General features: G+C 41.2%; 1 pseudogene across 1 annotated transcript in view; it reads right to left on the reverse strand.

The window, feature by feature from the left end:
* Positions 1-27068, reverse strand: part of LOC308223238 (von Willebrand factor D and EGF domain-containing protein-like) — a 193152-nt pseudogene that overhangs the window by 71226 nt on the left and 94858 nt on the right. The window contains exons 12-16 of the transcript in view: positions 17648-17784; positions 16443-16604; positions 12123-12228; positions 4008-4122; positions 337-586 (exon numbers count right to left, since the gene is read on the reverse strand). The product of the transcript in view is annotated as a von Willebrand factor D and EGF domain-containing protein-like (transcript). The remainder of the gene's footprint in view (positions 1-336; positions 587-4007; positions 4123-12122; positions 12229-16442; positions 16605-17647; positions 17785-27068) is intronic.

Consider the following 27068-nt stretch of genomic DNA (forward strand, 5'->3'; position numbering starts at 1 on the left):
CTTTTTTGTTATAAGCTTTTTTTTCAGCAAACCAAATGCAGAATGTGAATTTTAAAGCAGATTAATGAACCATTAAAAGGCTCTGCAAAAGCATTCTTTCAAACAGCAATCAATAGCACTCTCTCTTGTTCCTTGTACATAGTTCCTATGTTCTCAGAGATACTTATTCCATTAACTGATCCTTATTGCTGTGCTGGATAATATACTTTTATGAGGAAAAAGCTGAAGTCCTAGTTTTCAAGACAGGAACAAATTATTAGTTCTAATGACAATTGCACTGAGGCAGTGACATGATGGGCTTGTTTTGTTTTTCCTTTAAAGTGTTCCTTTTCTTACCTTAATAGAGTATCTTCTCTGTGCATTGCATTCATCCAACACAGCAAATTCAAAGGTCTGCATTTCTTCTGAATCAACTTTCCAGATAAGGCGGCCAGCAGGAGAGAGCCTGGTGTCCTGTGGCCCAGCCTCTAAGACTGATAGCACAGCTGACCCTTCTGGATCCACTGCTAAGAACTAGTAAACAAAATTCTCACCAATTCCACCAGCAGTTGGCTGGAGGGGGCCTGTAACACAGGGGGCAGGTTGTCTAAACAGCAAAAATTAAACCATGATTACATAAATTCCAGTTTCTTCCATGTAAAGGTTCACAGCATGGGTCTTTGTAGGGATGATCTCGAAAAAAAAAAGAGGTACAGAATGTACCCTGAGACTAACAGAGGAAGTAATTTAGATGTTAGAGGCAGCAACTGATTTTATCAAGAAGTATTCATGCCCATACTGAACTTTTCTCCCATGCTGAATTTTGATTACTTTCATGTGTTATCTGATATGTGCGAGGTGACCAGACATGACTTCTGTAACCTCTCTTTAGTCCCCGAGTTCTTACTAAAACTTTAATTAATTATATTTCTAATAAATATATATTTCTTCTACCACTCTATCTATCTATCTAAATATAAGTAAACTAAATCTCAAAATGATGAATGACAAATTAATTGGATGGGCAACTCAAGGAGAAGGGGGGATTGTGTAACTTCTCCATTGAGTAGACTCTACTGCCTTTACATGAGTAGTAATTGAGCCAGAGCGGTCTGACTGAATTCTGTTGGACATTTCATCAGGATTTAAGGTCTCTCCATTACCAGCAGAGGTCCATCAGTGATGATGAGATTCTTTATCCCTAGTGACAGTAGTGTATATTGTCACTATTGGCATTGTTATTTCTAGTGGTGGTGTTTATATCCAGTATTTCCATAGTGAAAATAAAAACCTAATGGTACAAGGCTCTTTTATAGTAGAAGACAAATGCTACCTGAAGATACTTATAATATGAATAGGTATATGAGGGCAAGGTAGAGAGAAGTATTGCATTTTGTAATTGGAAACCAGGGAAAAGTAAAATTGGATGAGTACCCTGAGGTGACAGCAGCTCTGTACAGGGCTGGGAATTTCATCTCCATGTCTTAAGCTTCCTTTGTCTCAAGCCATCTTTCCTCAATACAAATTGATATTTAAACAAATCTTCTCACAATGTAATTTGACCGTATTTATGTTTAACTGAAAGTACATCTCTAATACTGAGGATTAGTTTCAAGTCACACTCTAAAACTATGAACTATATATGTGATTTCATGAGGACTGTGTCTCTCCTTGTGTTATGCTTGTGGGAAGTCATCATTAGGGCTTTTTTTTTTTTTTTTTTTTCTGTGGTGCATATCCTTTTATCAAGCTTTGCTTTCCATAACATGTCTCATATTATGCAATTATTTAAATGTGTCTCTCCACTCCTTGCTGCTGTGCTATCAGAGCTTTCTAAAATGCTTGTCCAGCAGATTGTCCTGGCATAACTGTTGAAAGCTTCCATCTATTAATTTACCTTTTATTTCCCAAGCACTTAAACCATGGAGCCCATAAAAGTTGTACACAAAGTAATCAGTGAAATATTGATGCTGGGCATGCATTTACACATAAACACAAAGGTATTAACTGGATGAAGGGTAACGAGAAGTTGTAGACACAAAACGTAAAATCAGATGTTCTGAAAGTAGTCTGTGAGTAAGAGTGTTTCTGATTCAACAGAGATCTCCTTGCCATCCAGCGAATATATATATATACCCTACCAATTATTGCAGAACTTTCAAAAGGTTTTTCACAATTTTGAAAACAAGTCTGACAAATCCTTTAAGTATTTTTAAATTTAGAAATTATTGTAAAGTGAGCCATGATCTGTTTCAGATTTCCCAATCACTTATAGATTTATACATTCCAAAACAAATGCAGTTATTCCCTTTTAAGCCATTTTCTGAATTTTAAGATCAAACTATCTCAATATTAGCAATGAGTCTGGCAATATAATCATCTGGATCAGCTCATCTCTAGAGGTGCTACAGCTGTGGCCAACATGATAGAAGGACAGAAAGGAGGCAAAGTTTGTGAGTGACAGGTAATATCTCTCATTAGACTAAACTATATGCTGGGGGAAAAAACCACAGCTTTCAGGTGTACAAACTCTTCTTAATGTCTGGCTTACCATAGGCATTTTAACTACTCATCCAAGTAACATCCAATGGTATTTTTAATAGCCAATACTTGGGATGGATCTGCCTACACCTTCTTGTGACAGGGAGTTTTAAATTCCAAAAGTAGGATTTTTTAGGATATAAAAACTAGAGGCATATATTTTTAAGTAGCGAAAATTCAAAGTGGCTACCCTGGAACAGGAATTAATAGGAGTCATGAACAACCCTCTCTCCCTTCCTACTGTGTTCCTACTTCCAATATTGATTTCAGACAACTTATGGCTTCTTGTGTTGCTGGAAACTGTTGCTGGAAACTGTTGGATCCTTTCTGATCCTTCTCAAGGACCTTTCTGTCACCTCTGAGAAAAGTGTGTCTGCTCACTGGTCTCCTCAGCAGGGTTGCCCCTCCATAGCTGGAGCTATGGACTCCAGCCACTATCACACAGCTGTTGCTGTTTCTGCTGCCGTACCTAGCGCTCTCTAGGAGCTTCTGTCCCTGAGCATCCCCAGCTGTTCCCCAAGGACAAGAGCAATCTTCCTCTCCTTCCAGAAGGGTCCTGCTGACCTAGTCACCCTAAAGGAATAAAAAACTGCAAACAAACAAAGCAAACTGATCCTGTCACTCGCATACCTTGCTTGTGTTTACAGAACCTAAAAGTGCAAAGAAACTCTTTCTAGAACCAACACAGGAATCTACAGAGCAGCAGTAATGTAATCTTTATATTGACGAGATGCAATTGTGCTTATGTAAGTGGGGAGGTGCACTTTGAGGGTAATGCTGCTAGAAACATGGATTACCTCTAAAGCATGCAGTAAGTAATGGTTGTTATTTACACTGGGGATATAGCCATGAAAAAGCTATGATTAAGTCCTCAGCATTCAGGAGGTGCTTTAAAAGGCAGCCTTCTCAGTGACCCCTGCCACTGGCTGCAGAATGAGCCTTTAGGTTCCGTGGCAGTGACGATAACAAGGGGCTGATCCCTATAATTTAGACTCCCTGCCAAGCCAAGGTCTTTTGTGGCGCATTTCACAGGATTTGGCTCAGGGAAAGCAAACAATACTTCCAGACACCAAAAATACACACTGGTGTTTTAAAAACAGTATTTACCCCAAATTGTTCCCTTAAAGATTTGTACCTGCGGGATGATGACAGAGGTATTTAGGATCCATCACCTCTAGCTGACAGACTTAAGCACTGGTGTATCAAAATTTCATTTTCAGGCATTATGTTGGTTTTATTAATTTGAGATTTGTCAGGTTTCTGCCAGAACAAGATACATACACAGATACATAGTGTATGCAGTGGAGTACTGTCTGCTTCTGGTCAGTCTGCATTTCTGGTGCACCCAATTATTCCCATTGCAATGTGTCCGTGCACACTATGCTAGATAGATTCACGTTACCCAAATGAAGGAACCATGTATTTCATAGACCAAGTCATAAATTCCCAGGTAAGTGCTTCTAAATCTTAGAGAAGAGCTGTCTTACTGTCATTAATAGACCAGGTGAACTTCGAAATGTCAGATTCACAGAGAAGACAAGGACTGGTAGGGTTTGACTCTCCTTCACCATAGCAAAGTCCATCTATATTACAAGTATTTTCCTGACGAAAAAGGAAATAAAAATGGATGAGAGGTGGAGGCAACAAAAAAAAGAAATAAGTAAGATAAGAAATTAGCTGTTCATCATTTCTGGAGACGAGCAGAAACTCACCTGACTCTTGAAACAATAAAATAGTAGCAATTTAAATGCTGGTACTTTCTCCTGACAGGGAGAAAACATGACGTAAATTTTCCCATTTCAGTTTGAATGTGTGGCTTGTGGCTTTGAATGTTTTAGCTTAGGCATCATGTGATGTTTCTTGTTGTGGAGGACTGCAGCAGAATGTGATTCTTTTTTATTTCCATTTCCACATTTAAGTAGTGTATGTGATCATTATTCCCAGCTGTGACTAATAATATGTTGGTTATTAAGTAGCCCTCAAAAGTGAGCTACATGAGACTAAAAGATACTGGGATTGGAAAAGCTCTGTTTGAAATTCTGGAATCCTGTTCTGGTAACTTAATTAAGTGCTTTGTAAAAATACGAAAAAGCAATGATATAAGATCAGAATAAAGAAGTGCATTAGAGCTTAGGCTTCCATAAGATGGTTGTAAACAACAGCTAAACACATCGATAGTGCCTATGTTGAGCAAGAACACCCCAGCGAAGGTTCATGCAGTACACTGTGTGCACAGCAGCCTTTGGAGCCGACCTGATCTTCTCCTACTTCGGGTGGCCACTGGTGTCAGAGAGGCCCTGTGGCTTCCACACGGGCTGAAGACACTTGTCTGAGAAGCAAACACAGGAACATAATTAACAGATGTAATTAAACATCTACACCATGACAAGGTCCTATGCCTTTTGCTTGCAGCCTGTGTTGGGGCACACCTGCAGATGGGACTTTATCCAACTGTGCAGCTGATCGGAGCTAGCACAGCTAGAGCCGGAGCCGGCACGCTGCAGAGACCACGAGGTTCAGCAGAGATTAGGAAAATCAGAGGAGACAGCGCAGAGACATCGCGATTCCCGACATCTCCCGATCCCCGAAGCCCCAGCAGCCCTTGTGAGAGAGCGGCTGACGTGGCAGGGGGCGTTCCCGCGGTAACGGCGACCGCACCCCTGCCCCTTGCCTTGAAAGAGCCTTTGGGAGGGCCCGGTCGCTGCCCACCGGGCGCAGGGAGGAACAAGCAGGTCGTGTTGCAGACTCTGTTGCTGGTGTCCCAGACTGCTGACCAATATGGTCGCCTCCAGAAGGAGAGCTTGCAGTAAGGAGACTGTAGCAACTCAGACAGAGACCCTGCCCCAAACCGTGGCTGTTCAGGTCTCTGGCTGCAGGGAGTGCCAGAGCCTGCTGCTGCTGAGGGAGGGAGGCCAGCACTCCACCTGCGTGAGGTGTGAGCAGGTAGAAGATCTGCTTAGATTGGTGGCAGAACTTAAAGAGGAGGTCGAGACGCTGAGGACCATCAGGGAGTGTGAAAGGGAGATCGACTGGTGGAGTAACTCCCTGGCATGTCAGCAGGAACGGTTCCAGGGAGATACCTCCCAAAAGGGGATGGACCCCCTGTCCTCTCAGACAGAGGGGGATGGCCTGAGACTGCCCCTGCCCTGTAGCTGTCACGCAGAGGTAAGGGACCAAAAAGACGATGAGGGCTGGAAGCGAGTTCCAGTTCGGAACCGTGGGCAACCCTCCTCCCTTCCTGCCCTGCTTCCCCAGGTGCCCCTCCGTAATAGGTTTGAGGCCCTGGATCTTGATGGAGAGGTAGGTGAGGATGTGATGCAAGGCCGACCTACAAGGTCACATAGGAAAAGGCAGTCGACTTCACGCCTCAAGACTGCCTCTGACAAGAAAGAAAGAAAGGTCATTGTTGTAGGCGATTCCCTTCTGAGAGGAACAGAGGGCCCGATATGCAGAGTTGACCCTCATCATAGGGAAGTGTGTAGTCTGCCTGGAGCCCGGATCAGGGATATCACCAAGGCGCTCCCCAACCTGGTGCACCCGACAGACTACTACCCGCTGCTGGTCTTCCAGACAGGTGGGGGGGAAGCTGCTTCCCGCAGTCTGAGGGGGATGAAGAAAGACTACAGGGCCTTGGGGCGGATGGTGAAAGAGTCTGGGGCTCAAGTGATCTTCTCCTCACTTCTTCCATCTTCTGGTGATGATGTGGGACTGAATGGGAAAATTCAGTCCATAAACAATTGGCTACAAGACTGGTGCTTTAGGCAGGGCTTTGGGTTCTTTGATAACAGCTGGTTTAATAAGGCTCCAGTCCGGATGATGGCACGTGGGAAAGGTTTAACTCACAGAGGCAAAAGGATGCTGGGGCATGAATTAACAGGGCTCATTTGGAGAGCTTTAAACTAGATTCGAAGGGGGATGGGGTTGTAACTGGGCTTGCCCCAGTGGGGCAGCACTCTAGAATTGATGAAGACTGGGAGGCCTCCTATAATCCTAGGGTGAAATTGGTGAGCTCAGCTCCCTCCTTGAAATGCCTGTACACCAATGCGTGCAGCATGGGAAATAAGGAGGAGGAGTTGGAGACCTGTGTTAAGTCAGGAGATTATGATCTGGTGGCAATTACAGAGACGTGGTGGGACAGCTCACATGACTGGAATATAGTCATGGTGGGCTATGTCCTTTTCAGGAAAGACAGGCCAGCCAGGCGGGGTGGTGGGGTTGCTCTTTATGTGTGAGAGCAGCTGCAATGTACTGAGTTCTGTCCAGGGACAGGGGATGAGCGAGTTGAGAGTCTGTGGGTGAGAATTAAGGGGCAGGCTGGCAGGGGTGATACTGTTGTGGGTGTCTGTTACAGGCCACCAGATCAGGGTGAGGAAGTTGACGAGGCCTTCTACAAGCAGCTGAGAGTGGCCTCACAGTCACAGGCTGTGGTTGTCGTGGGGGATTTTAACTTCCCTGATGTTTGCTGGAAGGACTACTCAGCAACCCAGCCACAGTCCAGGAGGTTCCTCCAGTGTATGGATGATAACTTCCTCATGCAAATGGTGGATGAGCCAACCAGAAGAGGAGCGCTGCTGGATCTCATCCTCACTAACAAGGAGGGTCTGGTTGAAGCAGTAAAGGTTGAGGGCTGCCTTGGTTGCAGCGACCACGAGATGGTGGAATTCAGGATCTTGTGTGGTAGGACCAGTACAATAGCAAGTAGAATTGCAACCCTGGACTTTAGCAGGGCAAACTTTGGCCTTTTCAAGCAATTGCTAGGGGAAATCCCATGGGCAAGGCTGCTTGAAGGTAAAGGGGCCCAAGATAGTTGGTTGACATTCAAGAATTGCTTATTCCAAGCTCAAGAGCAGAGCATCCCGACACATAGGAAGTCAAGGAAGAGGGCCAAGAGACCTGCGTGGCTAAATAAGGAACTGCTGGGTATGCTCAAGTGGAAGAGGAGAGTTTATAGGTCATGGAAGGAGGGGCTGGCCACTCGGGAGGAATATAAGGCTGCTGCTAGAGGATGTAGGAAGGCAGCTAGGATTGCTAAGGCCTCCTTAGAATTAAATCTGGTGACAGGGGTCAAGGACAACAGAAAGAGCTTTTTCAAATACATAGCTGATAAAACTAACACCAGAGGCAAGGTTGGCCCACTGGTGAATGGGATGGGTGCCCTGGTGACAGAAGATACAGAGATGGCAGAGTTATTGAATGCCTTCTTTGTCTCTGTCTACTCTGCCGGAGGCAGTCCTGAAGAGCCCTGTACTCCTGAGACCTCAGATGAAGTCAGGTCACTGGAGCAGTTTGCCTTAGTCGATGAGGAATGGATTAGAGAACAGTTGAGCAATTTGGACATCCATAAATCCATGGGTCCAGATGGGATGCACCCGCGGGTGCTGAGGGAAGTGGCGGAAGTCATTGCTAGACCACTCTCCATCATCTTCACCAAGTCTTGGGAAACGGGAGAGGTGCCTGAGGACTAGAGGAAAGCAAATGTCACTCCAGTCTTCAAAAAGGGCAAGAAGGAGGACCCGGGTAACTATAGACGGGTCAGCCTCACCTCCATCCCTGGGAAAGTGATGGAACACCTTATCCTTGATGCCATCTTAAGGCATGTCAAGGATAAGAGGGTTATGAGGGGCAGTCAACATGGCTTTACCAAGGGGAAGTCATGCTTGACCAACCTCATAGCCTTTTACGAGGAAATAACATTGTGGATGGATGATGGCAGAGCGGTGGATGTGGTCTACCTTGACTTCAGCAAAGCATTTGACACAGTCTCCCACAGCATCCTCATAGCTAAATTGAGGAAGTGTGGCCTGGATGATCAGGTAGTGAGGTGGACTGCAAACTGGCTGAAGGAGAGAAGCCAGAGAGTTGTAGTCTATGGGGCGGAGTCTAGTTGGAGGCCTGTATCTAGTGGAGTGCCTCAAGGGTCAGTACTGGGACCAGTATTATTTAATATATTCATCAATGATTTAGATGAGGGAATTGAGTGTACTGTCAGCAAGTTTGCTGATGACACTAAGCTGGGAGGAGTGGCTGACACGCCAGAAGGCTGTGCTGCCATCCAGCGGGACCTGGACAGGCTGGAGAGTTGGGCAGGGAGAAACTTGATGAAATATAACAAGGGAAAGTGTAGAGTCCTGCATCTGGGCAGGAACAACCCCAGGTTCCAATATAGGTTGGGGAACGACCTGTTAGAGAGTAGTGTAGGGGAGAGGGACCTGGGGGTCCTAGTGGATGGCAGGATGACCATGAGCCAACACTGTGCCCTTGTGGCCAGGAAGGCCAATGGCATCCTGGGGTGTATTAGAAGGGGGGTGGTCAGTAGGTCGAGAGAGGTCCTCCTTCCCCTCTACTCTGCCCTGGTGAGACCGCATCTGAAATATTGTGTCCAGTTCTGGGCCCCTCAGTTCAAGAAGGACAGGGACCTGCTGGAGAGAGTCCAGCGCAGGGCAACTAAGATGATTAAGGGAGTGGAGCATCTCCCTTATGAGGAAAGGCTGAGGGAGCTGGGTCTCTATAGTTTGGAGAAGAGGAGACTGCGGGGGGACCTTATTAGTGTATATAAATATATAAAGGGGGAGTGTCATGAGGATGGAGCCAGGCTCTTCTCAGTGGCAAACAATGATAGGACAAGGGGTAATGGGTACAAACTGGAACACAAGAGGTTCCACTTAAACTTGAGAAGAAACTTCTTCTCAGTGAGGGTGACGGAACACTGGAACAGGCTGCCCAGGGGGGTTGTGGAGTCTCCTTCTCTGGAGACATTCAAAACCCGCCTGGACACATTCCTATGTAACCTTATTTAGGTGTTCCTGCTCTGGCAGGGGGATTGGACTAGATGACCTTTTGAGGTCCCTTCCAATCTCTAACATACTGTGATACTGTGATACTGTGATACTGTGAAATTCCCAGCAAAACATGGAGTGCTGTTGGTAACATGGGGGATGGCACTGTTACAGTGGGGCAGCAAGGGGAAGCCTTTGAATATTCCTTTGCATACACATTGCTTTTCTGAGACTAATGTGTGTCCTGTTACAGGCCGTGTGGTTTCTATCTACTGCTTTATTAGTTTCTCAAACTTCTATTGCAAAGTATATTAGTCTGTATTTTAAATGATGCCACTTTAATAGTAATGGGTAAGGTAGAGAAAAAAAGTACTCTCATAATTCTCCCAACATGACAGAACATGACAGATCTTCAACATTAAAATCTGGATGTTAATTAGATTTTATTATGTTGTTGTTTTCAAAGGCTTGATGTTCTGATGAAAAAGATTATTTTCTTTTCTGATGCAAGCGTGGTACACAATGGGGTCCATAAAAAAACACAGAATGTGAAATGGCTAGATATAAAATGTCACCTAATTGAAACACCTTTTCTGAAAGCAATTTAGGTATTACAAAGTAATAGTATAAGAGGAGTAATTAGAATGTGGTCTTATGCAATTGGAAACCTAGTTCAAATAGTCCCTTCAAGCATCTTGGAATAGAAATTATTATCCCTAGAGAACACCAGCATATTGAGAAAAAATATATATATTTCTGAGTTTCAAAAATGTAAGAATAAGGAAAGCCTTTAACAAAAACACCTACCCTAGCATTAATTGAAATGATTCTGACACAATTATTTTAATATGAAATTTAAATGGTTTTGCCCTCATTTGGGCTGTATTGGGTTTGTATAACAAGGTTTTGGTAGCAGGAGGCTGCAGGGGTGGCTTCTGTGAGAAGCTTCTTGAAGCTTCTCCCATGTCCAACAAAGCCAATGCCAGCTGGTTCCAAGACAGACCCACTGCTGGCCAAGGCTGAGCCCACCAGTGACAGTGGTAGTGCCTCTGGGATAACATCATTAAGAAGGAATAAAAACTGCACAACAGCAGTTGCAGTGGGAGAGAGTGGGAACCTGTGAGAGCAGCAGCTCTGCAGACACCAAGGTCAGTGCAGAAGCAGAGGAGGAGGTGCTCCGGTCACCAGAGCAGAGATTCCCCTGCAGCCCTGGAGGCCCATGGTGCAGCCCATGGTGAGGCAGGTTGCCCCCCTGCAGCCCGTGGAGGTCCATGGTGGAGCAGATCTCCACCTGCAGCCCATGGAGGGCCCGGTTCTGGAGCAGGGAATGCCCAAAGGAGGCTGTGACCCTGCGGGCAGCCCACGCTGGAGCAGGCTCCTGGCAGCACCTGTGGCCCCATGGAAAGAGGAGCCTGCCCTGAAGCAGGTTTGCTGCAGGACTTGTGACCTCGTAGGGGACCCACACTGGAGCAGTCTGTTCCTGAAGGACTGCACCCATGGAAGGGACCCACACTGGAGCAGTCTGTTCCTGAAGGGCTGTACCCATGGAAGGAACCCACACTGGAGCAGTCTGTTCCTAAAGGGCTGCACCCGTGGAAGGAACCCACACTGGAGCAGTTCATGAAGAACTGCAGCCTGTGGGAAGGACTTATGTTGGAGAAGTCCATGAGGGACTATCTCTTGTGGCAGAAACCCCACGCTGGAGCAGGGGAAGAGTGTGAGGAGTCCTCCCCTGAGGAGGAGGGAGCAGCAGAGATAATGTGTGATGAACTGACCACAACACCCGTTCCCCATCCACCTATGCCAGTGTGGGGGAAGAAGGTAGAAGTCAGGAGTAAAGTCCAGGAAGAAGGGGTGGAGGGAAAGTGTTCTTAAGATGTAGTCTATTTCTTATTATTCTGCTCTGATTTAATTGGTAATAAATTAAATAATTTCCCCAAGTTGAGTCTATTTTGCTGATGTCAGTAACTGGTGAGTGATCTCTCCTTGCCCTTACTTTAACCCACAGCCTTTTGTCATATTTTCTCTCCCCTGTCCAGCTGAGGAGGGCAGTGAAAGAGCAGCTTTGGTGGGCACTAGGTGTCAAGTCAGGGTCAACTCACAACATGGGTCTATAAAGTAATTTCTATTCACTGATATATTTGAAAAAATATGAACTTTCATTTTATCTTGGTAACTGATATGTTCTTGCAATCAATGCAAGTCTGAAAATGTATTTTCCCATTAGTGTTAGTGAGAATAGTGAGCAAATGAGTTAAGATGTACCTGATTAATCTTCATTTTATGAAAACGCAGACCTGTGGCCTCCTGTTACTTGCCTTGATAGGAAAGGTAGGGTGTTTTCACATGACAAAAACTGTATAACATACGTCTTAGTATACCTCTTGCTAAGACAGGAGATAGGTATAGAAATTATATACCTTACAGTTATGGTGCCCTCACCAAACAGGCTGGAATAGGTAAAATAGCAGAGACACTTCAAAAGTAAGGTTAAGCTGCCTTTCAGGAGAGACTCCTCAGTCTTATTTACTTCCATTAAAAACTGCAAAGTATAAATAGTCAACCAAGGTCTTTCTGGAAGTGTCTGTTTGAGAAAGGTCCTTCATAAAGTGTGATGTATCAGGTATTCATACCCCACGTAAATATGAAGAAAAGAAAAATCACAGACAGGAGAATGTGAAGGAGAGAAGAGGAAAGAGTTAGGGTGACCTATGAAATAGATTTTCCTCTTCTAAAGCAGTTATTACACACAGTACATCAAAGGGAGGGAGAGGGCTAAGGAAGAGATGAACAATCCATATTAAACCTTTATGATCTTTAAATTACCTTTAATTTACAAAGTCTGATTGGTTGGTGTTGGCAGGCCTGGCAGACCGCATCGTACAGGGTCAGCACTCTGGAATTACTGTACTGGAAGCCATCGTTAAAAGATCTAAATGATACAAAATAAGTAATAATGTTCCATATGGAGACTGTCTGCTCATTTTGGAGCATATACTGTTGCCCCCTTGAACTGGATGCTTGCCAGCAAGATAAATTAAACCACTTGTGAGTGGCTCTACTGCAAGCTAACAAATTGTTTAGTGCTCCAAACTGGAAACTGTTCATTAATAACCAAAAGATCTTTTGGCTCAGTTGGCATTTAACTTTTCTCATTGCTGTTAGGTTTTTTCTGAGTTGTCAGGTTTTTTTCTCTTTCAACACCCAGTGGAAAATGTACTCAAGTGCTGCAATCTTTCAAGGAGTTGTGAAATGAAATTAAGATTTTAGGCTGAAATTCAAGACCATTTTGTACTAATGGCAAACGAGTAAATAAACACCTTGGGGTAAAAAAAAAAAAAAAAAAAAAAAAAAAAAGAAGAGGATTTTTGTTCTATATGTGATTTTAAATTAACCTTAAAGAAGTGCTAGGGTGGATAATACCAGAGAGCAACAGTCCCGTTTCCATAGGAAGGTACATTATAGCAGTCACCTCTTGTCCCAGCTCACAGTCACAGGTTCTTGGACATGTAGGTGATTTAGAAAGCCTCAATATAGCATGGTGGTTTTCATATATGAATGCTTACACAAGGAGAAAGGGTTAACTGAGTTTATATTTTAATTTTTCTACAATACAAATGAGAAGATTTGAGACCAGTGTGGAAAGGGTAAAGCCTTGTGACACCTTTTTAGAGGTGTGAATGTTAAACAGCACCCCAAAACACTGCTAAGAGCCATGCTATAAACACTGATGACCTCCATCAAGAAAGCAAAAGCCCTTTCTTTCCAGTATTTTTTGGGTGTTTGGTTTCTCATAGTCAGCCTAAAGCCACTGTTTAGCAGATTGAACAAGGCGTTTGTTTTGTATCAGTCAGGTACTCCCCTGTCTTTTTGCTATAAAAGCAACCCCCAAGCCCTCTTCCATCTCTGTTGCTAACCCAAAGCTGAGAAATCCTCATCCCTTTTCAAGGGACTTCTACATGGTCTAGAATATGAAGTTTTCTTATCAATTAATAAACTCAGTTCACAGAAAGAATGTGTATTAAATTGAACAGAAATAACTGAAAGTGCAGAGAGTAAAAATTTAAATTGGTCTAAAAATTCAGTAAAATTCATTGGTATAGCTTTAAGAAAAATAATAGGGTTTTTTTCTTAGGCATTATATTCAGTTGCAATATTAGATCTTTGTATGTTATACTAAAGGTAAAAACTCTTTAAAAGAAGTAAATAACTTACCCTGCAGTTTGAGAAGAGAAAAAATAAGCAATAGGCAACCCCTCTCAAGACCTGTTCTTCAGAAAGACTGCTTATTGGCAGCAAGATCTCCATTGAGAATATGGTATTCCTAATGCAATTTACATTTCTTTTCATTTCAGTCTTTTACCAAAGCATCCAATGTTGTCTCAATACTGGTGCACTAATAATGGATGAAGGAATGGGTAGATAGGGAAAAATACAAAAAGCTAGAAAATTGCACTAATTGTTCTGTCTGAAGTGAGCATTGTGAGTCAAATGTAACTCTGGCAAACTGGATTTATTTTTTTTTAATCTGTATTTTTTTCTACATTCCATTATAAACACACCCATTTTGTGTCTTTTCAGAATTGGGTTGGTTTATAGCTATTTTAATTGCTTTTCCATTAGTCACCTTAGTGATGTGGAACAAATACTTCAATGAGATCCAAGCTGAGCAAACCTCTCTTCAAATTCAGTTGGTCCTTAAAAGCCAAAGACATGCTTAGAGTTGTAGCTTGATTTTTGAACATACGTATCATCTGGAGAGAAAGAGACGCCTCTTCTTGATAAGCAATCAGGACAATCAGGAAGTCTGACACTTCTGCCTGAAGAATTTCATTCATCACGAAACAGTCTTGGCTATTTGTATCACTCATAATCTACATACAGTTTGACTTGTAAGAATGTTTGTAACTGAAAAAAGAAAGATGTAAAAAGTTGCTGAATTCAAATTCAGTTTCTGCCTCACTGGCTTTTTAACAAGTATTTTTTCTTCTCTTGACAAATACAAGAAATTATAAAGACTTAGGGATAAGCCAGAGACCTACTTCCCAAATTAGATCAGCGCCTGCCAAGCTCTTTCACCTCTTTGCCCAGGCAACTCTGCAGACAGCCCATCTCATTTGCTGTCCACATAGGAGTTTGTATTTTGATATCTAAACTAATTATACCAAACACTCTGGTGCAGCCTCATGTATTTTCTTATCTAGGTTTGGCAGCATGTCATGGAAGGAATGAGCAAAATCTGAAACATGAATACAGGTGCAGATAAAATGAAAGAGCACTGAGAAAAGCTTGTCAAGTCCTTACTCCCCCAGTGTTGGTTGTGAAAAAGGCTTATGAGAAATTTATGTGCTGATTCCTCTGGAATTTGATTTAGGAGTGGGGAGAGATTCTCAAAATATCTAGAAGTGATATTTCCAGAAAGAACTGTTTCGATTTTTTGTCTGCAAACTATTTAACCTACAGTTTTTAAAGTATCTATTAACACCATCTAGAATATCAACGTTGCAGGAAATCTCAACAGAATTTTTCCAGAACATGAATTTTTGAACATCTGTGGAATTAGTTTCAAATAATTTTTTATCTTGAAAAGCTCTGTCATTTTGTTCTCTCTTCTGCCTCTGACATTGAGGACTGAGCTCTGCCTTCCCAATTCAATCAGCAAAAAGATCCACAGGAGAATTACAATTCGCATGTGGGCAGAGATGATTTAATGGTGCATTTGCTTCATAGCCATCAACCTATTTTTTCTGCAGGGTTTGAAGGAGAGGGAAGGGGAAGAAGGCTTACAGGTGCAGAGGTTTTCCTGAACTTCAGTACAAGGAATTAGACATTATATAGCTGTTTTGAGGGGGAAATAGAAAAAATATTTTCAGACCTCCTCAAGGTTGAAAGGCAGTAACTTGAGAGAAAACTGCATTGCAATACACTTGAGTTTTAAGGAAGCTATGCTGGTTACACTGGAGAAACAACCTCGTGCACATGCAAAAAAAAATGTTAGCTGTCCTCTTGGGCCAGGAAACTCAAGGCTGCCCTCTCAGATCCTTCCTTCAGTATTTCATCTCACAGTTGGCAGAGTTCAGTATCTCTTTTGAAAAATGGAGCATGAAGCAGAGGGACTGCCCTCTCTGAACAGCACCTTCTCCACAAGGAAGGTCCAAGGTCCATCCCAGCAGCTGATGGTCAGGCTCTGCTCCCACAGACATCTCACACTAATCTCTTAAAAGACAAATCCCTACATATTTAAAATAAATGACTGAAAACGAGCACCACCAAGCTTCTTCCTGTTTCCCAGGCCACATGGCAAAACATGTCCCAGTCTAGTGTACAAACAGCTGTGGAGTGCAGGACAGGCAGTAGCACCCCAGCAAGTGAGTGTTTTATGTGTTTCATTTAACATGCTGCAATTTTCAAAGCACATCTGCAGTTTCCTACAATGACAATATAGTTTTCTCAGCTGTAGAGCCTTTAAATGACCTGTTTTATAAAAAACAGCCAAGCTGCAGAAAATAACCATCCAGGCTCAAAGTGATACCAAGGGTAGCAGGCACAGGCTCAGTAAGGCACTGAAATATTTAGAAAGTAGGTATCATTTTATCAACAAAAGGGACTAAAACTGCAACAGATTACCTGGCAGGAGTAGGTACTGCACACACCTCTTCCTGCAGTCATTCAAGACCAAAACCAAGACATCCCTGCTCATGCTGTGCCATCCATCGCTTGCTGTCCAGGAGCCGAACAGTGCTCTGCTCCTGCACTGAGTACACATCAGTCTTGCTACCAGGGTGTCACATCTGTCTTATACCTGCTGCCTAATCAGGAGTTTCAGCTGGGGTTTCCAGAAATGAAATACTAATGATTAACAATTGATCAGTATGACTGCATCAATCTCAGGTGATCACCTGGAGAAATTATTTTAATTTGCACTTCGGTATTGCCTACGAAGACACCTGTGTTTAACTCCTATTGTTTTAGTTGTTTGTGCATTGTTTTGTTTTTTTTTTTTATTTCCTACATGACATTAACATTAGTATTTTTACAGGCATTTTCATTTCTGAAGGGAAGCAAATTGTTCTTTGCATTTTAATTCACTGTGACAACTGATTTTCTCCTTCTAAATAATTTCTTAGAAACATAAGAAATTCCTACTTTCATTTGCCATCTTGCGAACGGTTCATCACCAGTCACAAAGTGCACAGCCTCTGTCTCTCTAATGTTCAGGAGAGGAATTTCACAGTCAACAGCCTTGGAGCTGAGAAAATCTGCTTTTGTGGTTTCTTGTTCTCTTGATATCCACTCGCCATTGAGATGATGTAGTAAAACAGAAGGAAGGTGCAGAAAATGAAGGCTCATATAGAGAAATTCAAATTGTCAACATATGTTTTATTTCTAATTAATAATATAAGGCATTTCCAGATGGTGTATTTAAAAGAGATGATGCTGTTACTCTAGCCACAGTAAAGAGCAAGCCATGCTCCTCTATGCATGCAGGCAGTCTAATGATTTAGGAAGTTCTGTGGTCTGTGCTTGGAATGAATAGCTGGGATGAGACAGAGTAACATCATGGAGCAACTTTGTGTTTGCTCCTGGAGCTCAGCATCCCTCTTGCTGCTCCTTGAACGCGATGTCAGCTACTTACCTAGACCAGCTGCAGAGGACATCACTGCTTGTTAAGCAGGCATAGCAGGCAAATCTCAGCTGTGCCTCATTAGCATGTTAGCACTGAATGGGAACCAGGCTGTCTTTTATGGGTTGGATTTATGAGATGAATCAAACATGAGTATGCTGAAACACCAAATAATTCAGTCCTAGCATTGCCTGTGTATAGTTGTTTATAATAAAATTATAATGTTAGCAAAAGAGGTGGGCTTAATACTCATTAAAACTTTGATTTGATATTGAACTGTGAGTAAGAAATGCAAATAAGAGCCTCTGTAACTATGTTGTGGAAACCTTATATTTAACCACAAAACTTAGCATTCAAATGTGTTTAGGAAAACAAGGAAGCATACTGATTCCAGATGCACACAATGAGAAATAATATTGTGATTTCAGGCTTCACTGGACTACAGTGCAGCTGAACCAAACAAGAGTTAAACAAAACCCCACAGAGAAAATTGGCAAGAACACACAGCTGTGCATTTCCAAGGAACCAGTCCTGGAAAGGGCTGAGGCTCTTTACCTCCCCTCGCTTGGAGCAAACGTATTTGCAGTGGGTTTTGGAGGTATTTGCACCCTGTTGTGGCAATGAGAGATGATGGCACTTGGCACAGTTCATGGTAAAAGATTTTAATATAAACATGTAAAAATTTGACTGTATCATCAGTACTTTCAAACCCTTGGAAGCTGCTTACAATTAATCTGGTGACCTCACAGTGCAGGTTGGGTGACTCTTTGAAGCCAAGGCCAAACATCTGAATCCTGGTGCAGTCAGAGGCACTGATGTTGCAGAGGCCCCCATTCTTTAAGCTTGTGATTGCCAAAGCTTCCTCTGAAAGTTTGAAATAAAGCTTTAGAGAGTAACACTTACATGCTGTACTGTTCCAGTTCATCAGTTGTTGTTGTACCTAGTTATTTTGGTTTAATTCTTTTTCTCGGGGTCTTCCTTGCCTCCCTGTGAATTTCTCCTGAAAAGAGCAGCAGTGGTTGTCAAAATGAGAAGCAGCAAACTTCCACTGAATAATTGCCCTGTGCACCAAGCACTGCAAGATGTATCAGTGAGCATTATATGGCTCATGGAATCAATTAGCTGAAGCTGCAGCTTTGTGTTAAAAGGTCTTCAATGGTAACACTTCTGCTGACCCAGGTAACTGGATGGGAGCACAGCTTAGAGGATGGAGTGTCATGCCATAGCATAGAGAAGCATGACAATGAGAGGTGGAAATATCTAACATGGCCATGCCACCAGGCTCATCATAATGTCAAACAGCAGTGCAAAAGACAGTCCTTTTTTTTTTCTAAAGCTATGGATGCAGTAAAAATAATGATCCTCAAAGGGATGCTTGCTTGTGAAGGTTAAGTCATTAATGAGTTGCACTCAGCTCTGCACAGTGTCAGCACAAATGTCATGCACCAGCGAAGTTTCACTTAAATCCTATTTTGAAGTCTTAAATAGGGCTTCAGTGATGTACAGCCAGTGCTGCCCCCTGTACAAGGTTGAATTTCAACTGTTACTGTTTTTAAAATGTTTTATGATTCTCAGGTAAAGTTTCATTTGTGTTCTTTTGCACTTCAGGTTTTCAACATCTAAAATGGCTCATTGTTTTAATGTTGAGGTTATTTTTACAGAGTAAAAGTGCAAGTCTATTGCACCACAGAATTCACATCTTTAGAAAAAATATAATTGGGCAGGTATTTGTGTCAGCACATGGATAACACAACAATCAGATCTTTAACATCCTGCCTCAATAGCAGCAGTCAGTCAGGATCATGGTTTTATCTTTTTACTGATAATATTTGTAGTTCCAATGAGAAGCCACTATGATGACAAGTAACACAAAGCAGAAAATTTGCTGTTTGTTTCCTGAATAACACAATAGCAGGGGCATTAGCAGGAGCCCTCGAAGGCACATCATTCACCAGCACAGTGTAGTGCAAGCTGTTTTCCCTGTTACATGATGGGGAGAGGCTGCTTAGCTTTTCCTCCTCAGTGCCACTTCACCAGTGCTCTGGCGAAGCAACACTGCTCATCAGTTTTCTCTGAGTTGTAGCTTATCTAAAACAGAAGCTCTGTGTTGCCTAATGTTTTAATGGTACATTGGTTCAGCTCTGATTCAAGGGGCAAAATGCTCTGAGCAGAGTAGATAACTTTCACAGTACTTTGCTGTTCCTTTAGGGCTCTGCCATTTGAGCTGTAACTAGAATGAATGCAGTTTAAACACTGTGATCCCACCAGATTGCAACCCATAACCACACAGCTGCATGACTCACAGTTTTCCAGAGAGAGGAAGGAAAGCAACACAAATGTGAAAAATAGTGAAAAGGCTTTTTTTATACTTCTGAAATGCTTTAAGCTTTTATTTCTTAAATTTTTTTCATTGATTTTCTTGCAGCAGTATTCAGAGCACTGTTGGATGGTTTGCAGTATTTACAGGAAGAGAAATGGTTTACAGCTTATCAGCATTCATCAGTTATTTGTGGATTCCTGTAATGTACAAAACTATTAGTCAGATGTAGTGAATGGTTTTGATAAATTACCTTCTTCTGTGGTTAGTGCATACAAATAATAAAAAAAATTGCTTCATTGTGTTTTTCATGAGGTTTTAATAGTTAGCCCCACTAGTCCTGAGGTAGCTCAGATTGCATTAACATTTTCATTATCATTGCAGATTTTCAGGCTTCTGTGGATGAAATAAAATCTCATAGCCTGGGAAGGAGTGAGGCACAGAAGAATGCTCCTGCAGCCATTCTTCTTCCAGGAAGGCACTCTCAGCTTGGTTGCTTGCTGATGAGCCCTGCATGCTTCCCTGAGGGTTTCCTTACATCTTTATAAGCATCCTGACAGTACCATAGCACCACTGTGTCAGGGCCAGGGCAAAATTACCCAGCCTCAATGATTTTTGAAATGACTTACAGTATCAGCACAGAGTTTTGTATTTATTTCTCAAACCATTCTGTACACAGTTGTCATGGTTTAACCGCAGCTGGCAAATAAGCATCATGCAGCTGCTTGCTCACTCCCCCCAGCGGGATGGGGTAGAGAATCACAGAATCATAGAATGGTTTGGGTATAAAGGGACCTTAAAGATCATCTAGTTCCAACCCGTCTGCCACAGGCAGGAACACCAGTCAGAAGAGTAAAACTGGGGAAAATTGTGGGTTGAGATACAGACAGTTTAATGGGATAGAAAAGGGAGAAAAAAAAAATAATGGTAATAATAACGATTAAAAAAAAAGAGTATATGAAACAAGGGATCACAATGCAATTGCTCCCCAGCTGCTGACCAATGCCCAACCAGTTCCCAAGCAGTGGCCCCAGCCAGCTTTGCTCCTGGTTTCTATACTGAGCATGACACTATGGTCTGGAATATCCCTTTGGTCAGTTGGGGTCAGTTGTCCCAGCTGTGCCTCCTCCCAACTTCTTGTGCATCCCCCGCCTACTCACTGGCAGGACATTACAAGCTGAAAAATCCTTGTCTTAGTAGAAACACCATTTAACAATAGCTAAAAACACGAGTGTATTATCAACATTATTCTCATACTAAATCCAAAACACAGCACTGTACATGCTAGTAGGAAGAAAATTAACTCTATCCCAGCTGAAACCAGGACAATACTTTGTACAATATGTTTAAATTGATGTAAATATGGAAGAAATATGTCACCATATATGCTTTGGATCTCTTCTCTCAAGATTTGCCATGTTGTGTGTTAATCAGGGTGAAAATGAGATTTATTCTTCTGGTTAAGAGAGGTGTAAGGTTCATGGAAAAAAAGTGCACCTTGTGTTTTCTGTAGTTTGATGAAGGTGGGGAAGAACAAAGGGATTGAGCTGTTGTTCAAGTGGGCTTTCTTCTGTTACCTCAGCTGGACTTGTCAAGCCATCTTCAGTTGGGAGCACTCTAAAGGGAGGAATGCACAGCACAGCTATGAGGAAGACCATATTTAGTTTGATGCTCTATTCCTTTATTTCTGGCCAGCTGCAACGTGGCACAGAGGAGGTGCTGGAGTCCCCATGCAGATTTTTGCTTTCCACGAGGGGTGTTTCAAGAAGAAGGAGAAGAAGGAAGTCTGATGAAAAATGAAAGTAATTATAATGACTCCTTTTTAAATAAATGAATTCTGGAGTTCAGATCTTAGACCTCAGTATAGGTAGTACAACACTTTTGAAAACTGTCATTCTTTTTGCTAACTATTTTAAAATGAGGTATCACATATAATGAGCGTAGAAGTTTTAGGCATTTGTTTTTAATGTGGTTTTCTGTTTGTCTTTCCCTCTGCTTTCTAGTTTTGTTGTATATTAGGCAGTTTCAAGCAAACATGAAAGGTGAAATATCAATTACGTTAGCTTCAGAAAAGTCTCATGACTGTTAGTATCTGGTATTCACCCATACAGATCCTGCTCTTGTTGAGGAAAACACAAGGTTCGGCTATTGTTAATCTCTCCCCTTGTTAGTGGATGGGTAGTTAACAGGCCTGTACAAGGCATATGCTCGTGGGCCAGACAGGTGGAGACATGAGAAGGAAATATTGGACAGCCTGAAAAACCTTAGCAAAAGAGCTGCAAGTAGTTCAGTAGAAGGCTAGAGGAGAGAAAGACAGGAGCAAAGGAAAGAGCTAGGAAATATCACAAAGGTGAGAGTAAGGGCAAAAGTACAGATATCCAGAGAAAGCAGAGGCTGAGGAGACCTGGGATGGATGTCTGATGTCTGTGGAGGGGCAAGTTAGAGGCAGGAGAGAAATCTGTGGGAAATCAGGCAGTGCATAGAACAAGCTTGTGAAATGTATGATCTGTTTGAACATTAATAATTTATGTTTATATATAACAAAATCTGGGACAGAACATCCTCTTTCTTTTCTCTTTGTGACCTATAGGCCAAAAATGTACTTTGTCTTTTACTGGTAGATTAAAAACTGAACCTCAGGGTAGCACCTGGGCAGGGTGCAGTAATGTTATAGAGGAAGATGTAAGGAGCTGTATGTTCACATCTGCTGGCCCAGAACCAGAACAGCTGACAAAACTGTTTTTTTATTTTAGCCTGGAGTAAAGGAGGCTCAGGGGAGACCTTATTGCTCTCTGCAACTACCTGAGAGGAGGTTGTAGAGAGGTGGGGATCAGTCTCTTCTCCCAAGTAACAAGTAGTAGGAACAAACAGTCAAGAGGAAAGGGCTTCAAATTGTGCCAGGGGAGGTTTAGTTTGGATATTAGGAAAAATTTCATCACCAGAAGGATTGTCAAGCATTGGAACTGCTTCCCTGGGAGGTGGTGGAGTTATCATCCCTGGAGGTGCTTTGAAGACTTGTAGATGTGGTGCTTAAAGACATGGTTTAGCGATGGATTTGGCAGTGCTAGGTTAGCAGTTAGACTCAATGATCTTAAATGTCTTTTCCAACCTAAATGATTCTGTGATTCTATAGTACCAAACTATAGACCTGATTCTTAGCTGACATGGGGTGAATCTAGATTTCTACTTTGAGGATCTCTAATACCCAATACAGATTGCAGAAGTGAGGCCTAGGAGAGTATGGGAGGTGTATTTTTCAAGTACTCATGGCATGCAAGAAAGGGACTGGCTCAATTTCATACTGAAATCATCCATGTGTTGCAACAGTATGGTAGATTATTTTTTACTTTAGAAATCTCAATATGACATTTTATGTTTATTTGATCCTTCTATTTTTAAAAGGCTTGCTAGTAATTTATTTTAGCAATAGAAAGAAAGACTGCGCTGTTAACTATGGCATATCACCTCTTTTCTAGAGGGCCTTGAAAGGTGGTGAAATGTAAGATCTGGTTGTGCATTTGTGGAGTTTACTAGCTTACCGAAGGAGGTCTTAGTTTCAGTCTCTCGAAGGCACTTGAGGGCAGAACCCCTGGCAGCATCTTGTGGCTTTCCATGCATGATTGCTTTGCTGCCACTTGAAGGGATATGGGTACCAGGGCGCTCATGGATGTCATCATGGGTCTTAGTCCATGCTAGTATCCAACTGGTTGTTTTTAGTAATTTACCCATCTTTACAGTTACTGAGTTAGCATACAATCTTGTTATTACATTTGGGTTTTCATTCACAATTGATTAAACATTCTGCAGTGGGAGATCATGGTTTCATTACACAACATAAAGCATGATATAAAGGCATCATAGGTTTGCCCTGAATTTGGTCAGTTTAAATCAGACCTTTTAACATTTCACAGGTTTTGATTCTGTCATTAATTTGTTATTTATCATGTGTGTGTGAGTATTTGGGAATGGGGGTTTTTTGTTCAGGGCTTTTGTTTTTGTTTCAGATTTAACAAGATTTAAGGATAAAATTTCCTTCAGTGCCTATAAGTAGTGTGATGTAAAGAAGATATAGGCATGCATCTGGTGTGTCTGGCTTTGGTCAGTTTAAAACAGCTGTATAGTTTTGTAAACTTGCCTAGCATTTAATTCTATATACTTCAGAAAATAGTTTTGTGTAGATACATGTTTCACTAAACTGCTTTCACTGCTTTGCATTAAAGCAAATAAACTAATCACCAGAAAAGACTCATCTCCTTGATCTGATTTTTAGAGAATAGTATGGGTCACTGAGCATGCAACCTTCTATCATGAGGATTTGATATCCTTTTAAAATTTGGTTTCTGTTGACTTTGTAACCATGAGGCTAATAACCCTCTTCCCACTCAGCCAGGTCTGTGTTTTGGATGGAAAGAACTGCAAGTTAAAACAGTAGATGAAGGCTGGTATTGATGTTTGCCTTTTCCGATGCATGTCTATTGCATCTGCACCATCAAAAATTAACCTAAAATTGCTATGAAAGGAAGAAAAACTTCAAAACTAGCAGAAAGCTTCTCAGTCCCTGAGAATTACCCACCAATATGTTTTATGTGACTAGGAAAAATCTGTCTCCATCAGTATAAAACAAAGTGCTTACATGTCAGTCAGGATGCATTAATGGTAGGTTAGGTTCATTTTTTTTTTCCTTGTGATTCTTAACGATGTTTCTTCTGTAAATTTTGTATTTCTTAACTTTTTTTCTATTTTTTTTCTTTTGTGGCTGGAGGTGCTCATTCATTCTAAAAGCCTGGGAGTGATGTTCCAAAAGCAGGTAAGTGCTATGTTAAAAAATTTATGTTTTAACGAGTAATCTCAAAGTCTTGATAGTTACTCGTTATGCCTACTCATTATGTCTTTTGTAATTGTGATTCTTAATGCCACCTTTGTTTGTTGAAAAGAATATATTGGTGTGAATGTTTATGGCCCAGATCTGTAGATACTATAGAATAAATTCATTCATATACCGTTATTATTAGGGTTCATAGCTAACTCAGATGAAGTCCACTCTGTAGATGTCTGGGAGAAAGAAACTGTGTGTTTTCTAAATAAACATTTTAAAGAATGTTTTTTTTCAGTTGACGTTAGTATTAAATCATAAATTGTTTTTTCTAGGAAAAAGCTGAATAACTGAAATCAATAATATCTCAAATTGCATAATATTTATTTTCATATTTATTCTTTACCTTTTTTTCAGTGTTGTCCAGTCAGCTAAGGAAAAATTTGATGTTAAGTGGAGATAACAGGTCTCAAAAGAAAAGTTTTCATTTTCTAGTTATATAGAACCTCTTTTACAAAGCATTGTTATCTTAGTGATATTTCTTTAATGTCAGCTTGAAGGAAATAAGAATATATTGTTAATACCTTTAACTCTGTGTAAAGAATGCAATTCCATTAGAATGGAAGCAGTACATTAAAGTGTGTTCTATGTCACAACAGTATATAAAGATATGCTTCAAGTATTCATGCTTTACAGGAATTATTACTGAAGAAAAATGTATATGATAGCAGTTGAGTGAGCTTCTAAACTTCAATACGGTAACACTGCCTCACTTAGAGTCCATCAGTTGTCAAGTGAACAAGTACATATTCAAGCGAACGTGGTGGGCACAGGCATAGGAAATTTTCAAACCTTCCTTGGTTTGCTAGATAGAAAACCCCAACATTGTGAAATGGAAAAGGCAATAATTAATATGAAAAAAGGAAAATGAAAAGAGCATTTGTGAAAAGACACCTATTTTTTTCTTGATAATGTAAGCTTCATCACCATAATGGTAACTCTGAGTTTGTTAATACTACATCCACCAAAATCAGTGGAATTATTATAATAAAGAGGAAAATTAAGCCCAATGACTTACAATTTGAAAAGATAAAAAGCTTTTTAAAGAATAATGCCAGTAGTAGGTATGGTGTTTGCTGTTCTCACAAGCATGTTTGTCTCTTCTTTTGGAATCCAATTTTGAAAAATTGCTACAATTAACTGTTAGAGTGTATTGCATCCTCACTACCATGTCAGGTGTTTCCCCATGTTAGTGAAAAGCTTGGTTGTGTTTTCTCTTTGTTTACTAATCTAAAATTTGAAAACCTGATCAGAGAGAGAGGATCAGACAGAAATTCCACATTTTCAGGTAACTATTTCTGGGGCCTTTATGGTGATATAAAGTGTAATTGAAGGTCTGGTCACACGAGCACCACAGGCTGGACACAGAGACAGAGGCTATACCCTTTACACGCAGTGAGTAGTATGTTTCTTTCCTGGTGATTTAAGAAATTAACTGTTTTATCTTTGAAAAGTCTAGTATGCATTTATTACTTTGTATAGTCTAATTTATGCATGGAGAGCTTCTGTTGACGTAGTATGCCCTGATGGCTCTGCCTGTGTTGTTGTGATGTATCATATCCACAAAATATATACTGCATGTGCAAAAGGTATCCACTTACTTGACAGACTAACAGTCCTTAAATAATCATTATGGCACCACTATCTGGAATTTAAAGACCTCTGTATTGATGAAAGTGGGAGAAACATTTATTTCAGAGAATATGTTGCCGTACAAAATCTGATGTAGAGAATGGAAATACTCTGTTCCTTTTCACCTGAGAATCTCAGACCAATTCAAATATTTTCTTTAATGTCTTTTGTCTTTGGAAACAGGAATTAAGATTAAAAATAAATTATATAAATGGTGAGATTTCTAGAATACATATTTCATCCTCAACTTCCATGACTGGTCAGGTTACAGCTCTGAGCTTATTCTTCCATAGCTGAGAGACATATTTGTTTCAAAGACCCCACCTGAGGACCTGTAATAGTTGGTGCTTTAATTAATATTATTTAATTAGAGCACATGAACGAGATTCAGCCCAAAGCAGTATGATAAATTCAAAAAGGTCTATATAATCATTCTAAAAATAACAGGGTGTAATTCATGTAACTGCTGTTACAAATGGGTCTGAGGGACCTGTGTGGTTGTGGTTTAGCCTCTGAAAATGCAGCTGGATTCACAGAACTTCTTAATAATGCTATTGAAATTTATTGACATGAAAATGGAATGTCTATAAGTGTGTTAGGTAAGCATTAACTTCTCACCTTCTCACTATCATTTTTCCTCACTTTGATTTCTTTGCTGACTACTTTTTTCCCAGAACTTCCCACAGAGAAATTTAAACTTCAAGTGTCATTACTTCACTGAAACTAATTTGACCTTATTATTCCTCATTACTTTTTATCTTGTAATTGCTCTTTAGAGTTTCATCCAATTTGCATATTACATCCCTCTATGTGTGCTTTAGTAGTCAGGATATTTTTTTTTTATAAGCAGCATGGTCAATATATACAAACAGTAAGCACCAACCTTATTTGCTATCTGCGGTAATTGGATTCTACATTTAATTACAGATGGTAATGACATTTTAAGCACCTTATGCATGTGTTGGGGGGAGGGTTTATGAAATGTTTAGCAACATTAAGAAAGTTTAAGCTTCTGGAGCATTGCCAAATTTCAGAGGTGCCTTTCAACTCCAAATTGCAGTTTTCATGTGAGGATAATTATAGCTATGACCACCTGGACTGCTCCCATTGAAGTCAGGCAGAGCAGAGGAGTAAGCCTGTCTGCAAGCCACACTTCCCATCTTTTTTCTTTCTACATGTTTTGATTTAAAATTATTCCAAACATGTTTTGGGTTTTATTCTGATCCCTAAACGTACTGCATGGCCATGTTTGTGTGTGTGTGTGTGTGTATGTTGGTCAAAATTATTATTATGTACTGGCAAGTGTAGCTGAGATTGGGTGACCTT

The sequence above is a fragment of the Psittacula echo genome (genome assembly GCF_963264785.1).
Source record: "Psittacula echo genome assembly, chromosome: 6".
Lineage (NCBI taxonomy): Eukaryota > Metazoa > Chordata > Aves > Psittaciformes > Psittacidae > Psittacula > Psittacula echo.